The sequence below is a fragment of the Lathamus discolor genome, chromosome 13, assembly GCF_037157495.1.
Source record: "Lathamus discolor isolate bLatDis1 chromosome 13, bLatDis1.hap1, whole genome shotgun sequence".
NCBI classification, from domain to species: domain Eukaryota; kingdom Metazoa; phylum Chordata; class Aves; order Psittaciformes; family Psittacidae; genus Lathamus; species Lathamus discolor.
Genome location: NC_088896.1, coordinates 2109187 through 2126960, shown reverse-complemented (window position 1 = coordinate 2126960; position 17774 = coordinate 2109187). Strand labels below are relative to the sequence as shown.

General features: G+C 50.6%; 1 protein-coding gene across 5 annotated transcripts in view; it reads right to left on the bottom strand.

Annotated features, from left to right (window-relative positions):
- The window catches only part of MYOCD (myocardin), a 223270-nt gene that overhangs the window by 113247 nt on the left and 92249 nt on the right, over window positions 1-17774 (bottom strand). Inside the window, exon 1 of one of the 5 annotated variants that reach the window (XM_065693397.1) lies at window positions 8687-8732. The exons of the other annotated variants lie outside the window; for them this stretch is intronic. The gene's annotated coding sequence lies outside the window, so the exon portion shown is untranslated. Of the gene's footprint in view, window positions 1-8686; window positions 8733-17774 lie in introns of those variants that run through there. 5 annotated transcript variants of the gene reach the window in all.

The following is a 17774-nucleotide window of genomic DNA, read 5'->3' as shown; positions in this document are numbered from 1 at the left end:
ACTCATTTCTCGATAGAAGGCAGAACTAGGGGTCAGCATCCATCTTTAGGTCTGATCCCCTACAATGGTCCCAGTGACCAAGGTACTCGAAGATCTACCCATTCTCCCTGCACCCACAGGACTTGTAAAAGTGAAGCTCCTTTGTCACATGAAGGAAGGTGAAAAGCCACACATGGACCCGACAGTCCAGCTGAGGGCAAAACGCTGTGTGGCTCCCATCCCAATACACACATTGCTGTGAGCAAGGTACCTCACGCAGGCACACAGGAGTGCTCTGACACTAGAGTAGCAGCGCACCAGGTCCAGATCCCACCTCTAGCCAAAATGCGATGAAAGCAAGCAAGCTCCTTTCTGCATCCCAAAAGCCAAGGTTGCATCAGGGTGAAAGAAAACTTGTGGTTCCTTCAGGCAACTAGTTAAAGCTCTGCAGGACGAGGATAATAAACCATCATGCAATAAAGAATATCAAGAACTGAAGAAGCCCTCTCTTTTTAGCAGTCTTCCAGAGATACTAGCAAGTAAAACATTCAAGGCCATTATCCCATGACTTCATTTTTCACTCTAGGATCATTCCTGTCGTGTCATAAAATCCCTTCCATTAACTTATCAAGCTCCATCTAGAAACAACATCGGCTCCTTGCCCCTACTTTCCGGTTTGGAAGGCTGCTCAAGAATGTCATTCTTCTACTGGCTAGAAATTTTAATATATCCTCCAGTCTAAATTTATCTGCAAAATCACCCAGACTCAAAACACGAGGCCTGTGACCAAAAAGGGCCATGTTTAGGTAAGGACAGGTGGGGTTATTGTAAGAGGCAAGGCTTGGCATTATCTGGAACTCCAGGTCCAGTTGCCAGTCTCATCACTGGTCCCTCTTATTTCAGTGACCATGACCCAGAGCTCCCTGGAACACCTGAGAAATCAGTTCCCTGCCTGTGTGGGAAAGGATCAGTAAAGCTGCACAGGAATTACAGAATTCTTTCACCATGGATAAAATTGATGCCAGAAAAAGAAAATAAGAATTATCCCACAGTTATGCAAGGACACATGCCCAGTATTTCCATGAAGAATCCAGATTCCAGTTGTAATAGAACTTTATGGAGGAGCTGAGTCTGGCTTGGAAAGGACACAAACATAGCTACAAGACAAGATGCAGTGAAGTGTCTCCATTGATGGTTTTGTCTGAGTCCTGGCAAGTAAGATCCTTTGGGAAGTGGTGTCTAGGGATGAGAAAGGGCATCTCCCTACTCCTGTCAAATACCCTAGAAAAGATCAGGGTATTGATGGCTCGTCCTGAGGCAATAAATAGTATTACATCAGTGGATCCCCATTCCCAAGCTGCAGCTAACATGGACAGATTTAAGCCTTCCCTAACCACAGACAAATGGGTCCTCAGCACAAAAACCATCAGTAGATGTAATCCAGTTCAACAAGGTAGAGGAGTACCAGAACGGGTGGCTCAAAGCTCGGACCCTGGCACCACCGCTGGATGTGCTGATGGAATAGTAAGTAAGAGTCAGAAGGTGCATGGTACAGGCGACACATCCAAATGGCTCTGCTAAAGTTACATATTTGAAGGTACCTGGATAAAGGTGCCTGGAATGATCTTGGATTGTCAGGACATTTCTAACAACTTCTCACTGAACAACTTCTCACTGAATGCTGTTGAAGAGCTTTTATAGAATATGAGTGTTTAGGAATAATGAGCAACCCATAGGCTTGTTTTAATGGAGGAAAAAGGTAAGAAGCGCTAGGGCTCGTGCTGGTCAACAAAATGATCTAGATAAAGAGAGAAATTTTCCTTGCAATGCCCAATTACTCAGTGCCATGAAAAAGAGACGGGACATGGAAAGCTATACAAGGATATCCCAATACTGAGTGGCTGAGGGAGCAAAAGGTAAATGAAAAGTAGTATCTATGGGGAAAACAATTCACTGGGAAGAGCAACAGGGATGACCTAGAGAGAGGTGAAACAGGCTGGAACTCTTAGCTTGGAAGATGAGGACTGAAGCAGGAGACCTCAGGCTGGACGACTGCTCAGTCAGGAGTGGCCCAGACAACATCAATAGGAAGTGGTTGATCTGTTCAGGAACTAGGGAGAATCAGTGATGTGCTCAAGCATCAGGTTTAAGAGAGACAAAAGGAGGAATTTTCTCTCCCATTTCATACACTGTGGAACTCTGCTGCAGGATGCTGAACATGCCCAAGGGTTGGATGGGTTCAAAAGGCACTTTGGTACATTCATGGATATATGTATGATCACGATATATTACCATGAGATATCAAACAGAGTTTTGTTAGAAAACAAACTCAAAGTGAGGTGGGTCCTGAAGAATCAGTGATCTCCTCGAGCCATGTCCACATGGTTGGAGACCAGACACTCGACTAGACTGGCCTGTCTTCTGACCCCCAGTAGAGCCATTCTTTTGCTCTGTCTTCACATGTGAACATGCTTTAGTGACTGTCTATCAACTTTGGCTTGCGGCACAGTGCGGCGCAGGCAGGGAGGAGGAACACATGGCTCAGGAAAGGATGGAGATTTGTGGTAAAGGCTCTTGAGGCCTGGCTGAGACTCAATGCGCCCAGCGCAGTGAATGCTCCAAGGCTGTGAGAAGCCCTGTGGCCCCACCGCGTGTCCCTGCTGCCAAGGGACATTCCTCAGAGCTACTTGCTAAATAATGGAATCTAAATTTCCGCCTTTTTGTGGCAAAGTTAAAAAAAAAACATTAAAATTAACCCAATTATATCCTGGTCTAAACAAAGGGCGTCTGGGGCTGCCAATTTCACAATTATCTCAATGCTTCTTAATATGACACAGATAAATACTTTCCAATTACCCAATGGAACAAGGCTGCCCTGGGGGAAATGGAGAACAATATATTACAGGGGCCAGAGACCCAGGAGATCCAGGATTTACACTCCACTACTCCTGCTATCCACACGTGGCAGGGGAGGGATGCAGCAGGGTGAGAGCTCATCCTCGCCCAGCCCCTGGTGCTGCAGGTGGGACAGTTCTCCCAGTAGTAGGCAGGGAGTGGGTCAGTAAGGGGGGATGGAGCTGAGCTGCTCCCCCAGGAATCTCCTCAAAAGTCTCACACAGAAGCTGTTTTTCAGATGAAAACATTCAACTGCTTCACCAGGCACGCTGATGCTGGGGTCCTAGAGTAGGTGCTTCTCACCCTGGGTATTGGCTACAAAGCTCTGCTCATCGAGGAGTTGACTGGGAGCTTTATTCCCACCCACAATAGGTCTGCACAATCCCAGAAGCACAGACTGGTTTGGGTTGGAAAGGACCTTAAGATCATCCAGTTCCGACCCCCTGCCATGGGCAGCAATGCCTCACACTAGACCATGTCTCCCAGGGCTCCTACCTGGCCTTGAAATGTCTCTTTATCACAGCAAACCCACAAGCTTTGGAAATTCCGCATTGGAGAAAGATGCTTCTCTCACTGGGGAGCCCTGAGAGCCCAAAGCTTGCTCTGGGTGCGGCTGACGGACCTGGGTATATGAAGACGTGTCCATGCTGTGGGCAGGCTGAGCCCTGGGGCGAGGAGCAGAGCCCACGTACTGAGCTGGGCTCCTTGCCCTGTGCATTGCCCCGGGGTACTGAGGCCCTTCTCCTCTCTCCTATCCTTTTGCCTGTCCAAAGGGGCTCGAAAACCCACCTGTGTCCTCAAGCTTTGTGTCTGGTTAACCCCAAACCTCTTCTCTCACATTCCAGGGAGCCGAGGTGCTAAGTGCTATAACCATTAGTACTACAGCACAGGGGAGGACACGGACATTGGTTACCTTAGAAACTCAGAGGGGTAATTTTCTGATTGATATCAGTTCCAGAACCAATGCTTTAAAATTACATTCAGACTTGTTGTTTTGGTAGAGTAACCAAAAGCAGATGCTGCATGGAGCAGCCAACAAGAAATGTAAGGACTCCCTATGGATACACACAGCCCAGCACACTGAAACAACCAGCCCAAGGAAGCGTTTTCTCACTACCTCAAGCACCTTACCATGTTCTGCCTCCTACAGACTGGCTCCCCTCTTTCAGGGTCTCTTTGCCCATTCAGACTGACCCAGTGGCAGAGAACGTCTTGCATCCTTCTGGTATTCTGCAGGCCTTTCCTCCCCTGGCTTGGGTGCGTTTGGTGCCCCCACGAACTCCTGGGCAGACGAAGCTTTGTGGGGATACGAGATGCTCCTCAGCTGAAGGGCTCCAGGGACAAGCTCAGAGGGGGATGCAGAGGACACCAGGGTATACTCAGTACTCAGCAGCTGCCAGGCCACCGGTTTAATCCCCTGGGTCATTTCAGCTCCTCACTGACATTAGTTAGCCGTTTTCCACGGGTACATTGAGCACCAGCACGGTACCATGTGCAGGATGCTCTTCCAAGCATATGAGGAGCTGGTGAGGCAGGCAAAATGAGGCATAACCCATTCCCAAATGTCCCTGGCATCTTCCTGTCCAACCTGAGCCTTTCCTGGAAGAGTCTGCATGACACCTCATGGCAAAGCCAGGCTGGTTACAGATGGACTTTTCCCATGTCCTAGCCTCACCCACATCCTGTCTGCAGAGGCTTTGTCTGCTGTACCGGGACTCATGCCCTTGGTAGAAGCATGAGGAAGATCGGAGGGCAAACTGGGATCAGTGGGCACTGCCCTGGGGGATGCCCTTGTGTTGGTAAGTACCACTCTTGTTAGTAGAATCAATCAATCATAGAATCAACCAGGTTGGAAAAGACATTTAGGAGCACCAAGTCCAACTGTTCCTCCAGCCCTGCCAAGGCCACCCCTGCCCCATGGCACTGAGGCCTCGTCTCCACGGTGTGTGAGCACTTGCAGGGCCGGTGCCTGCAGCCCTGCCCTGGGCAGCCTGTTCCAATGCCTGAGCACCCTCTGGGGCAGGAATTGTTCCTCAGCTCCATCTAAACCTGCCCTGGGGCAGTTTGAGGGAGGTTCCTCCCGTCCTACCAAGTACCTCGCAAGAATCATGCATGTTCTGCTCAGGTCAAGTTTCTCCCCTGCTGGAACAGGAGCTAGGGTCAAACACAGAGAACTGAGGAGTGCAGTACACAGGGGTGACAGCCGGTCCATGAGCAGGGCTGCGAGCACCACATGCTCCTGTGCAACATCCCAAATCCTGAGACAGAACCTGTGATGGACCTTTGAAGTCCACAGTCTCTAGTCTTTGCTATCTTGAGTTTCTCTAAGCTGATCACTTGCCTTAGGCAAGATTTGCACGTGCTTCCTGACCACAAGTATATAAGCAGCACGCTGCAGAGTGAATCAGAGAAAGACCGTGCACTGGGAGAGGCATGATGCTAGTGCTGCATTAGGAGCGTAAAGAAAGAAGGCAACGAAGAGACGAATGCATCCCTTTGGTCATCAGATCGGGCACTCCTTCAGCTGGAGAAGAAGCTGGAGACACCCTTTACTGATACAGACTGCACCTCTGCTTCCAAAGATGCTCCCCTGCACTGCTGCCGTCTGCTCCTAGCAGGTCGGTCTCCACAAGGCAGAGCTACTTGTGCTGGTGCAGGAGCCACCATCCTTCCCCCTCCGACACAAGCAGTCTTTATGCCACCACGAGCTGGTTTCAAACCGGAGCCAGGGACAGATAGTGAGGGACGCGCCTGGTGCTGCTCAGTGGAAACTCCATTGATTACTCGGTGCGGTACCTTCCCAACATCATGAACACCTCAGCCCCGGGGGAAAATCTGGGTTCTATCAGCTCTTATAAGCAAGTGTTTCGAAAGGTTTACAGAAAAGTAAAGTAAACAGAGCTCTGAGTAACAAAAGAGCCCCGTTTATGCATTCTTTGATTCACTGTAAAGGATGGTGTAAACTGACTTTTTAACCAAGCATTAGGCAAGATTTGGGCCCCCGCCATTATATAATAAACAGTGACATGGCTATATTAAAATATTTACTTAATGCACTGAAGTGACTTATAGTATGAGTGGCTACTCAATAGGATGGCCTAAGTGTTAAGGCGTCAGGTGCCATCGCCTGTATAAATATTCTGTGTGCACTTGTTTATAGGAAAACCCCATCTGGATTTGGCTAAAACAGCAGACACCCTGCTGACCCCAGTTTTTGCTATTGGAAAATATAACACAAGTGTTCACTCATCTAGAATAACAGCAGCAGTTAAGTGCCATCTGACAGACAGAAGGGTATTGGCTTTTCTCAATAGACAGCAGGCTTGGTGCTGTGAAGGGCTTCACAGGAGCAGCTCCCCAAGATTTACAGCATCCTGTGGACCAGAAGCAAAAGCCTCTGCCTCCCCGCTCGCAGCCTTTAGCAGACAGGAGACGTCAGGATGCCTGGGAACATGCAAAAGGACTGAGACACCCCAAATCTGCTGAAGCACAGAGGTGGGCTGCGCCACTCTATGAGAGGACAGGATGTCAGGTCCCCTCTCCACCTATCCGGCTGAGATGTTAAGCAGCTTCAGTCCGTCTGTGATGTCCACACAGTCGTACGCACCAGGTGGAAGAAGAGGCTGGGCTCAAGTGCAGGAGGGAGCAGCAGTATTCTTGCAGCACGCTGCCACCTCCTGAGCTGGCAGCAGGAGCAGGGAATTCCAACCAACTGCTCCCTGAGGGTTCTGCATCCTGCTTGTGGCTGTGAGAAACCCCCATCCTGCTGGTGCAGGCCGGCCCTGAGCCACAGGTCTGACCGTGCCACCTCCTGAGTGAGCCCACCACCAGCACAGGGCTCTGTGCATGCTTCTGCAGCTGCTCTAAACCAGCCCGAACCCTGCCCTGCTGTGAACTTCCCTCTGTCCCAGCCTGTGATCAGTCACCGAAGCAGAAAACACCCTCTCTGCTCCATCTCCATCAGGGGCATCCCATTGAGGACAGACCGTGGTTTCGCATTCACCACAGCCCTTCAGACAGAAGCCAAATGACCAGCAAGGATGCTTGCTACCCCATTCTGCACCCAGGGTTTAGCAGATCCACCCCAAATCATCTCCTACCTGCATGTGCAAAAGGATGTGCAAAATCTGGGCAGTATTCAGTTATTTGTCAGCTATTCCTAGTCCCTGCCTCCAATACATATATTGGCACAAAGAGAAAGAGATATTTCAGCATTATGTCTTCCAATGTCAGCTGGCTGCTACACCTCATTGTGTCCTAGTCTAGATGTCTGCAAACAGCACAGAGTTTGATCATTTGTTCCAGCATTTCACAGTATAATTGGAATAATGTGGATTATCCCCTATATCTGGATCCTTTTTTCTCCCTGCTTGAAGACAGACACAGTCTTGTCCCTGCCCTTGTTCTCAGGGAGAGCTGCCAGTTGTGAGACGGCTTCAGTTCCCTAAATGATCCAGAGAAATGCAGCAGAATTTCAGCAGGCCCAGCTGAGGTGAAAATAAATGGATTTCACTTATGGAAACACTCTCAAAATGATTTCTTATTCCATCCATCTCCCTCGTTGTAGCTAGTTAATTGCATTAATCACTTCATTGAAGTTGATGACTCCAGGAACAGCTGAAGCAGAGAAAGCACTGTTTTTTTCAATCCCACCATTTCATCTATGAGCTTCCCCTCTGCAGCGATCAGAGGGCTCACTTTCTTTGACCTTCCTTGGACTACCCAGAGTCCTGATCCAGCTCTGGGACAACAGCACAAGAAAGACGTGGAGCTGCTGGAGCGAGTGCAGAGGAGGGCACAGAGATGCTGCGAGGGCTGGAGCAGCTCTGCTCTGGAGCCAGGCTGAGAGAGCTGGGCTGGGGCAGCCTGGAGAAGAGAAGGCTCCTGAAGGGGAGACCTGAGAGCAGCTCCAGTGCCTAAAGGGGCTGCAGGAACCTGGAGAGGGGCTTGGGACAAGGGCCTGTAGGGACAGGCCAAGGGGAATGGCTTGAACCTGCCCGAGGGGAGACTGAGATGAGCTCTTAGGCAGAAGCTGTTCCCTGTGAGGGTGCTGAGGCGCTGGCACAGGGTGCCCAGAGAAGCTGTGGCTGCCCCATCCCTGGCAGTGCTCAAGGCCAGGTTGGACACAGGGGCTTGGAGCAAGCTGCTCCAGTGGAAGGGGTCCCTGCCTGTGGCAGGGGTTGGAGCTGGAGGAGCTTTAAGCTCCCTTCAACCCAAACCAGTCTGGGGTTCTGTGACTACCAGCTCAGAACCATTTTTAACAGGAGGCAACTGCAACTGGGCAGCTGCGTTCTACCTGAGGAAAGCAGAGAATTTCCCTGGGAAAACCCCACCAGGGGGGGTGCAAGGTGAGGGAGAGACCACAGTGATGGCCATGGTCCCGTCCACCCACTCTCCCTCTGTTGATCCCACATTGCCATGTATCTGCCCTGAGGTCAGGATGCTACTCCCAGGGCTCTGCTCACCCTCACCAGATTGCAGACAGCTGGAAGTTGTAAAATGCTCCCCAAATCCTGAGCCTGCAACTCTTCCAGGTTTGATTTCCCCTCCCCACCCACCACTATCCCTTTTTCCTGTCTTCCAGCCTTTAATTAAATGACAACACGGGAATTGTAATTACAATCCAACTCCCATGTCCTGTCAGACAACATTTAGCAGAGCAAACCTGACTGCAGAGCACTGGCACAGAGGCTGCACACGCACACCGTGTGTTGCACTATCTTTATGAGTAGGATAGTTTAGTCTAGTACCCTTTCTGTTGAATAACACCATCAGAAGAGGGGCCAGGATACAGAGATGACAGCAACCTCACCTTGTGCTGGGGTTGTGAATTGATGAGATGGCAGCTGAACTTCTGTGCAGGAAGGATGCGGTACATCAGCCCCCTGCATGCTGCAGGAGAGCAGACATAAATCTTCAGGCTCATGCTCACAAGAACAGGCTCCTGCGGCTGCTACAGCAGTTAACAGGAGGCTGTGGAGGGTTTCTCACCTGGCTGTGCACAGAGTGAGGTAGCCACTGAAGAAGGGGCAGAGATGTCCTGCATTGAGATGGGAGCAGTGCACACAACCACCTTTCCCAGGGAGCCTCCCCACATCTGAGCTGTGAACCAGCTTCACAGACAGATCCTCAGGACTCCTGATCCCCTGCCTGCTCCCACCACCTCCTCCTGCCCCAAGCAGCAGGGATGGAGCGTTCCCTGCCTGCCTCCAGGCACAGAGAAATGCTCCTGGGTCCTGCAGCTGGTGCGGATTATACGATGGAAAGACTTTCTTACCCCTCCCATCACCATCACAGCTGTATGGACTGGTACAGCCAGGCTCTCACTGCAGGAAACCTCTGATTGCCTGATGTGCACTGGGCCCTTCCATCCCTCGGGGATAACAAAATCAAGAGCATCTACTGCCTGCTGGGACCTAAATTCACCAGATAAAGATAGACCCTGCAGCTGGGGCCCATAGATTAGATGAGTGTCAGGTGCGTGGGAAACAAACTGGGAATGGTTTGGGACATAACTATGGCATTGCCAGCACAACAGGCATCACGGAGTGCAGTGGAGTTGAGGCAAAGATGAGAACTGATGGGAAAGGCTGAGACACTGGGATGACTGACATATAAGGAAAGATTAAACGTGACTTCTCTAGGCATAGGAGCAGACTGAGCCCTTCATTAGTGCTGCCCTATCCCTTCCATGAGAGTCCACACGTGGAAGCACCAAGCACTGGAATAATGGTGTCACTGGCTAAAAGGCTAAAACAATATTCTAACAAGCATGGGGGGTGATCAAAATGTGTTTGTGAAAAGCAAAGCAGCAGCGCTTTCTGCTCTCCTCTCCTCTCCACACGTGGCAGTCCTTCCTTCACATCACTCCAAGTCCAGAAGACAAAACTGTCTTCTCAGGTTGAGGGCTCAAGCTGCAATGACAGGAAGGGCAAAGCCCCAGCTTGGAGGTCTCCCTGGCTGCTGCGCTGGGGGGTGACTGAGGTTTCAGTGCAGAGGCAGGGAAGGACTCCACTGAAGGCAGCTCCTTGAGATTATCCATCTCCCACAGAGCGAGGCCACCGCTGGCCTGCCAGCCGTGCTTGGGTATGTTTCTCCATCTCCTTGTCTGTCCTGTTTAGTTTGTCCACCATTTTCATACAGCGACTCTTACACTGAAATCTGGTCATGACTGAAGCTTCACAGTGTTCTAAGTACCGAGCACCTCCTCCCTCAAGTTCCTGGCTCCTCAGCCTCTCTTCCCCATCTCTCGCCTGGTCTCCAGCCTGCTCTGTTGTCCAGCTCACTTCCTTTTCTCTGGCCCAGCTCCTTACAGATCCCAGCCCTTTTGCTGTGCACTTTCTCACTCCACGTTCTCCAGCTCTCAGGCCTTGTGCCCCCTTGCTCCCCTTTCTACTGCTGCACCAGTGTCACTTGTTCTCAGCCCCATGAACCCTCAGTACCCATTCCACCCATTCCCCGCCTGCATCCCCACACTGTTGCTCCCACCTGGGCTCATGAGTCCATCTTCACCCCAGGATCCTTGTCACATTTTCCTTCTTTCCCCTGCAGGATCTGTGTTGTTTTACAGGATGATCGCATCCAGAGCCTGCCCCTCTCACAAGCCTGTCCTCAGCAGGACTAAGGAGAATAACCCAAAGAGCAGGGCTGCAGCATGACCAGTGCAGGCAAACTCTTGCAAGGTTTTAGGTGCTAAGCTCTCACTAGTTTCCATTAAGACTGTGTGAACTGGGACTTTTCAAACACTTTTAATGTTCCCAAATTTGGGCATCTTTACGATTAGCAAGAGGCACATCTTGACACACACACCACCAACTCTGCCAAATGTCATGGGCTGCTCGATAGCCTGCATGTGCTGGAGCTTCTCAAAATAAAAGACATAAGAATTCTGGAAAATGGGCAAAATCAACTCTTTTTTTTTCCCATTAACCTCATTCTCTGATGCAACTGAACTTACTTCAGTGCAATGTTTCAAACAAATCCAGCTTAGGGCATATACATGAGGAATCCTGGTCCTGGCTGTTCATTAGAGTTATTGGCAAATGAAGGTGGACCTTTAACATGAGAAGTGTTGAGTGGCCTGAGCTGCAAAGATTGTTACTCACTTGCTTGTCACTAACAACAAGCCATACTTCAATCTGGAATATCACATTTAACTGCCTTGAAGGCAGATTCAGTTTGCTTCTGGGGTGCCAGTCATTTTGTAAAGGGTGATGCTGATGCCAAAATCCAGCACATTTTGTGTGAGATCAGAGGAATTACAGCTGTCAAAATGCAGTTGTCTAAAGTGCCATCGAGAGCACACTTGGCCTTCCCAAATCAGTCGACCCAGGCCTGCCCCCAGAATTGCATTTACCAGCCCTTTGTCCACCTGGTGATGATGCTTTTTTCCTCCATCTTCCATCCTCCATCTTCCAACTGGAGTTTGTCCTGACGCTCAGAATAACAAACACTTGTGACTTTGACCAGGAGCTTTGCTGTACTTGGATTGTACTTGGCACGTGAGGATTTTCCTAAGCACTCCCCTGATGCTCACTCCAACCCAATACCCGTACCTGTGTCTTACTTGGTTTCCGTAAATGAGCCAGCTCATAGACATCATTAACAGCAATAGTTCAGAAAGCTGATCTCCAAGCTTAAAGATTTGAATAGCCCACATTGCAGCTGCTGGACTCCGCTGTGATATTTCAGATCCACCCTGGTAAGGGTGTATCACATACATCCTGTCTGAGACCAGGAATACTCTGCTTCCCTCCCAGCCTGCAAGACCAGACCTGAGTGCGTGGACCTACCTGCAGTACTATCAAAGGGCACAGGCTTGAATTTCTGCTACGTTTACAGCATGCAAATGCTCTGAGGATCAAGAGTTATTCAGTGACAGAGATTAACTGCAGATCACAGACAGAGTCAAGACAGTCACCACCTGCTCGCAGCCAGGGTATAGGAAGATGCAAGCGAAACTGTCACATCTGCTCAATAATTAATCATTGACCTTTCCTACACCTGAAGCCCTGAAGCAATCCCTCTGCCTGCACCACGTAAACACCCTGATGGTCTGTGTAGGCTGAGAATGCTGCACCTTTCATTCCTGTTTAGCTCAGCCAGACACACCATGATTCAAACTGTCCGTCAATGCTTGGCATTTCTGCACCAATGTAAACTGGTCTGAATACAATTCAGCTCGCGATGCTGCATTCAGGAGGACACGGCGCAGGACTTTACCCTGCAGCCAAGAGCACCTGGACCAGAACTGCTCTCCAAAGCCACTCCGTTATTCAGCTCCATCATTTTCAGCAGCTACATTTTCTACTACATTTACCAACACCTCAGAACTGCCTCTGTCACAGTTAAGACAAAGTTACTGTAAGGAAGATCCCTTTTCAGCTGAGGATGCTGCACACAGCTTTGCCACGATCGGTATCACAGAATCAAGACGTATTTTGTACTTACTGATTGAAGTTTGTCACTTCTCCCCCCTTTCTCCGGTTTCCTTTCCTACCTTTGTTTCCTACGCACATCACAGAGATGGCTTCTCACATTTTCATGTCTGAATATTATTTTCCCAGCCCTTGACGGGTTCTCTCACCTCTCTGTTAGTACCAGACTCTTGTAGATGGTGCTTGCAGCATGTCCACTTGGTAGGTGCTCCAGTAGGTGCTGCGGGAGCTGGGAAAGTGCAGCCTGGTGATGGTCTCCTCTTTGACGACAAGAGGAGCTGACCCAGGGCCAGCGGAAGAACCAGGACACCTCCAGCCTCCTGCCCAGAGGGTCAAAATGTCTTCTTCACCCTGCGGGGAAGTCTCCAAGCTGAGCAGGAGCAGCACCACGGCTCCACAAGTGAAGAGGGAAGAGCTGTTAAGGGGTCAGAGGGTGAAGATCACCCCCAAATCTGGTCCTACTGAGATAGAGGAGTCCCTTAATCCATTAATCCCTTCTCCAGTTCCGTGGTACCGTGGGGTCAGTGCACGCTCCACATGATTAAAGTACTGCAGGAACGAAACGCTAATAAATAACTTTTATATTCTTCATTTCTTCAGTTGTGACATATATAAAAGAGATAAAATGAGCCCTCTGAGAATCCAGCCTTAGCTCTTATCTTCTGTTTGAACCGTTAAGTGCCAGCTTGGTTATTACTCATGCTCTTGACATTGAAGTTTTTCCTTGAGCAGTAACTCTTGTGCTGAGGTTGCTGTGAGTAATCTCTGGGATTTAGGCAGCTGCATGCTCAGGCAGACACTCACCAACACTCTGAGCCTCCACGCCTGATCCCCTTGCCCTCTGCTAAGCCCCAGCAGAGATGGCTTTGACCCATTCCCTCCACCTGCACTCGGGATAGGCAGCATCAATGGAGCTGAGACCCCGGGTGCAAGGGGATTCACCAGCCTGTCTTGCCTGGGTACGAGGTAGGACAGTGGTCCCCGTGCACGACACCTGGTACTGCCAGGCCAGGGGACACCTCCATTCACAGAGCCAGCTCTTGCGCCCAGCTCCGCAGACCAGCAAAGTTCTCCAGCCCGGCCCAAAAGCCCATGGCCATGGTGGAGACAACTGTCCTTTCCATCTGCCTGGGGCATGGGGGCTCCCTTGGCTTTCAGGTTGTCAATGGCAAATTCAATGGCAGGCTGTCCTGGACATCTGGTGTCAGAGATGCCTGATTTATACCATTCACATGCACCAGCCAGGACATGACCAGAATCCAGGATGATGCAAGGAAAACGAGACAGCTTTAGCTCATTTCCAAAGACTGGACACAAAGTTTGTCCAGATTGGACAGGGACAAAGGTCCTGGATGCAAGCCAGTCACTGGTCCGTGGGTTTAGGACAACTCTTCAGAGTGGGCCTACAAGGGGAGCAGCAGCATTGTATTCCCTGTGCTACTCAGTCCATGGGGATTCATCTTTAGTATACATTTTCCAGAGCAGGTTCCCAGAATAATTCTCTCTTCCAGTCTTTAAAATACATCTTATCCTAACTAGTAAAGCAGTTTAATAGGCACTTGTCTACTGCTAAATACCTTTCTGAGGGTATGGCTGTGTAAATCAGTGCTTGTCCATCCTCATCACATCCTGCCAGGCCACTCTTACCACAGGTCTGCGGCTGCTGTCAGGTATGTATCTGCTACAGCCCATCCTGAGAAAGCAAGCCCACAGGGCTTCCTGGAGGAGCACCTAACCCAAGCTGTAATGATCCTCCAGGATGTGAAACCTGGTGGCAAGGACACAGGGCCAGTGTGTCCCAGTCACCCACATGTCCCGCTGGAGGTGTTACCACACCAGAGGGAAAGATTCTGGCCAGAAGTTTAATGCACCTCGGTGATGGATTGAGCAGCTCAGCTGAGATGTGGGCAGCCACATCTCACTCCTTCAGAGGGATGGGGCAGGATCCCAAGGCAGGATCCTACCTGTGTCCAGAGGTCCAGCGCTACTGGTCAGAGTACAGGGCACCTCGCAGCACTGAGTGGTGTCTGTGAAGTCTGACCTACTGCTTCCTTAGTTCAGGAGTGACAACTACATGATACCCATGCCTGCAGTCTCTGCCTGTGGTCACCACCTAAGTCTATGAACACTGAAGGCCAGGCCTTATCCAAAAGCCAGTGCCTTTGTTGGAAAAGGCATTCACTATCCCTGAAGGTCTGAAATCCACCTGGACACACCGGTTTCTTCCAGCTCTACCCACTGTCAGACCTGGTCAGAGTAAACCAATGAACCAAATCCACAACCTCTTCCACCTCCAGACTATGCCTTGCTTTCTCTGCAAAGAGTCCATCTCTCCAGTGCTGTCCTGTCCTTCTGCAACCACAAAGTGAGCTGCTAAGCAGTGAGTGGGTTTCAGCGACGGTGACAGACAAGTTCCGCACAAACCAACCCACCACAGTGAAGAGCTGCTTTAACTCCTCCTGAGCAGGGCAGAGGCAGAGAGGCTCTTCTGCAGGAGGTTCTTATACCTCAGTTTAGAAGCACTGTTGGGTTCCTGAGCTTTCAGAGCAGCATCCACAAGGCAACACTTGCTGAATTGCTGCCATGCCATGTCCCTTGGCACAGAGCTTTCACATGTGGGAATCACTGGTCTATATCAAATAAGACAAGATATCAATATCAAATGTTTAAACATTAAACACTGGTATCTATATCAAATGCACATGAGGTTGTGCAGGGAACCATCAATCCCATCTGCCACACCATCATCCTAACCAGGTTCAAGGCTTCAGCCCTCACCACCCATGCCCACAACTTGGTGCAGCCAAGCTGCAGCACTGCCTGCAGCTTTGCATAGCACAGCACAGTGCATCCCGCAGCTCGGTGCAGCCCCTCTCTGTGGCAGCGATAGGTCTTATCCCCAGAGTGGGAAGCATCTGCACACTCCACCCGACAAACCTGCTGTGCCCAGCTGAGACACGGGTCCACACAGTGCCACAGCCCAAGTCTCCAACGTGAGACTCTGCTCAGGACAAGGCACTTCATTGACTGAGATCCTGCCTTTGGCGAGGATAGGAGAGCAGACGAGGCAGGACACAGCATTCAAGCAGACCGGGAAAACACTCAGTGCCTGCTGTGATGGGAACCAGAACCGAGACCTGTCCATCTGGGCAGCCATACTTGCCTCTAGAGTGAAATCTGCTTCAGGAGTGCCCATGAATCTAGCAGAGAGCATTAGAAACCAGCGTTCAGCTGCTCCCTCCCCTGCAGGGAGTGAGGCCAGGTGCTTCTTTCTGAAGATGGTTCAGAACCAGAGGTGTGTTCTTCCAGCCAGAAACGTCCAGCGTGAAAAATCTATGTGCTAAAAAGCTGCAAGGAAATTGATCTTTCATCCAGAATAGAGAAAGCCCATCTCACCCTGCTGCCTTCCCTCTCTCACCGCTCCTGGCAGGAGGTGGTGGGTCCTGCTGACCTCATGTTTCGTGGACAGAACAAATGGCTTCTCCAGCAGCTTTCAGCTGGCAGGTTTCCCTCCTGGCACTTCAATGGGCCCCTTCTCCGCTATGAGATTGGTCCTTGCAGACCCTGTACGTCCTGTCCACAGCAAAACGAACTGCCTTCCCTCTAGACTTTTCACCCTGCCATAGTAAATCCCACTGGCCTCGTGCCAGAGGCTACGCTAGACACAACCATAATACAGTCATTTTTCTTGTGCATGTTGGAGAAGGAAACAGCAGAAATGCTGTTCTTTCAAATAGTGTAACACAATACAGACCCCAGCTCAAGGTAACTCTTTAACCTCCTCACTCCTGTGCTGTCCTGCAGCGCGCGGCTGTGGTCAGGCACACTATAGCTTATATGGATGGGTTTGCACTGGGAAGAGCCACCCTTTGGGACTGGAGGCAATCAATGAGAGGAAATGCTCTTTCAGAACAGGTCTGTGTGTCTCAACCCTCCCGGTGGGCAGCAGCACCCTGCGGTGTCCTGGCTGGACCCTGCTCCCTCTGTGTGCTCTCCTTCACTCTGTGACACACAGACATGGGCGCTCCTGTGCCTCCTGCTCCCTCCCATGCACATAGCACTAGGGCACAAGTGGGTCTATGCCCAAAGAAAGCCAACAGGAGGCTGGTCTCTGTCCCGCCCACAGGTCAGCCTGAGGAACATCTTCAGATCACTTCAGAAGCATTTTGTGTGTTCACTGGAGGACCAGGGAGAGCACAGACTCTTAAACAGTCAATGGACAGCGCAGAACGGACTCAAGGGATCCCTTAGGAAAGCTATGACTCAGTCTTCCATTTGGTACAATGACAAAGGTGTTTCCTCCTCATCTCTGGGGCTGCAAATACAGAGCCCTTGCTCCAGTGAAACCCGCTGTGATCCAGAAGCAAGCTAGTGCTGCATTTAAGTCTGTGCTCATAAGGCAAACACAAGTCATGAGATATGTTTTGACCCTCAACTGCTTTGAAAACAAGGACTTTTTTGTAGGGATCCTTTGGACAGCCTGGCAGGGTCTTCTGTCAGGCAGCCACTGGGAGGAGGAGTACATAACCGCCCATGAGGATATAGGAGCTGGTTTTGGATTAATCAAGAATTGCACAACTATATTAGAGGAGAGGTGGGAGCAGACCCCTTGTCCAGTCCATAGTGCACGGGACCTTTGAATCACTGACCCCTCCTGCCCCTTCCTATTGAGGATGAGCCCAGTGACTTCGAAGCCTGACAGCGATGCAGCACATCTGAGCCCTTGGAGCCCACAGAAACCACAGTCAGATTAGGTGGACTATGGAAAGCATCTCTTAGCTCCAGATACCAAGGTGGCTCATGGGTTTCCAGCTATTTATAGCAGAAATTCTCTTGAATTTGAGCTTAAATGTGAGGCCTAGAGCCACTGCATGATGTCTAAACTAAATTTCCAGGTTATCCCTATGGCTGTATGCCAGGGATGCATTCCCAGTCACTGGGACTTCAATATGCATTAGATGTAGGGACATCCCATGACAGATGGTGTCCAGCTCAACCATCAAGTCCAACAGCTTGACAGGGGGTTCCTGGAGGGCTGTGAATGGGAGGGGAGGGTGTGAGAGGGCATAGGCAGAGTTCTGCTCTTCCCCTCCGAGTTCCCTTCTGCTGCCTGCCTGCACAGCACTGTGGTAGCCAAATGCCCCATCTACCAGGACCAAAGAGGAGCTCAGAGCAGGAATAACAGGGCAACAACCTCCCTGTGCTTCCTGGAGTGCTTGCCCCATACCTGCATCCCACCTGAAGCTCTGTGACAGCTGGGAAAAGGCTGGATGACCTTCAGGTCACACAGCATGGGCAGCTTTGCCATTGGCAGCACCCTGATGGATGTTCCTCTCCAGAGCAGAGCTGCTCATCCCCACTGGTCTCTGATGACACAGATCTATAGGCAGCAGGCAAGAGCCCTGTGGTGCAAAGCTTTACACAGCGCAGAGATCCTGCCTGGGCCCTGCAGACAGAAAGGGC